Here is a 1,716-nt window from a genome sequence, read left to right on the forward strand (position 1 = left end):
CGCTTCAACTTGAAAGGGAGGTTGGTTTGGCTGCCCTCGTCGATCAAGGTGATGCGCGGTACGAAGACTCGCTTGTTGTCAAATGCGCCGTCCATGATAGTTGCCTCGATGCACTTGGTTGACACTTTGGCAACCCGCAATCTTGTCCCATTGCATAGGCCCTGTGAGGGACAAATGTTGCGCAAAAGCGTGACTGGACATCCCACCTTGAACTCGAGCTTGTGCGGTGGCAAGTCGGATATGTTGACGGAATTCAGGAACTCGGAGGGAAATTCCATGGCCGTGTCGTCAACATCCTCGCCTTCTTGCTCGACTGAATCGGCTGAGAGGCAAGTAAACATGGCAGAACTGTTCATCTTGCGCAGCACTTTGGCGTTGTATTCATCGACCCCGACTTTCTTGGGTGCCAAAATCGCTCGTTCAGACATGTACTCCGGGGGGTTGGCCGGGTTATTGATGTCGCCATAGATTTGGTCGATGTACGCGTTCAGGTCTTGGTCGGTTTCCCAGTTCCTGGCAATTGCATCCGGCAGTCGGATCATGGGAGAGCCGTAGACGTCTTGTTCTGGATACGTTCCGTTTCCAACGTCAACCAACGTCTTGGCCCATTCCTCGATACTTGCGTCGTCTGATCCACCACACAGCCGCATGTTCTTTGTCAGCTTGACAATTTTCACGTCGTTCCAGATGCTGCTGCGTCTGAAGGAGGCCTCCACAGTGGCCGATGGTGTGCCGCGTGGAATGATTGGCAGGATTTTCTTGAAATCGCCCGAGAAAATAACAACCTCGCCGCCAAAGAGGGCTGTGGGGTTGTCCATGATGTCGCGAAGGGAACGGTCGACGGCCTCCAAGGCATGCTTGTGGATCATTGAGACCTCGTCCCATACAATGAGCTTGGTGTCTCGAACGATCTTTGCCAATGACGACTGCTTCGGAATGTGGCATAGGGACTTGTCGTTGAGGTTGGTGACGGGGATTTTGAATCGCGAATGTGCCGTTGTGCCGCCCATAAGCAGCAAAGCTGCCAGCCCAGATGATGCCACAGCAAGCGCGATGTCCCCTTTGTCGCGCACTTTTGCCAACAGGATTTGAGAGACGCACGACTTTCCTGAGCCTCCTTCGCCTTGGAGGAAGTACGCCTTGCCTGATGCGTGATCGTATATTTGGGCCAAAACGGTGGTCACAAAGGACCTGTGCTCGTCAGTCATGGTCGCAGCAGTGGCCAACACGTCGTCGAGGGCTGCGCACGTATACGACGTTTCAATGACATAAAGCCGACTTCTTGGATCGTCCAGTAGTTGCCGTTCGCCCAAGTCTAGGAATACTTCGAATTCGTGGAGTTGTGGTAACGTCGGGTAGTCCAAAAGGCTCAACCGATGGTGTTGGAAGCAGTTGTCGATGCTCTTGAGTGTGTAGAACATCGCCTTGCCAAGCATCATGTCTTCACTGAGCGGCTCTTGGAGTGTTTCGTTGCAGCGGCGCAGGTCCCGAAGCCGCTTGTCCATGAAATCTGCTTTGAATTGGTCAAACAGAGCTCGGGTGTTCGCTGTCTGGCAATGCACCAAAGATGTTGGCAAACAGTTCGTGCAGCTGTCCGTCCATGCAGTCCAACGTGGCTTGTCGAATACATACCACATACTCTTCGTCGTTTTCCAACAGGCCCATGGACAGTGCAGCTTCTTCGTACGTTGGATACAGAGTTCCGTGAACTGTGCG

The sequence above is a fragment of the Aphanomyces astaci genome (genome assembly GCF_000520075.1).
Source record: "Aphanomyces astaci strain APO3 unplaced genomic scaffold supercont1.23, whole genome shotgun sequence".
NCBI lineage: Eukaryota > Oomycota > Saprolegniomycetes > Saprolegniales > Verrucalvaceae > Aphanomyces > Aphanomyces astaci.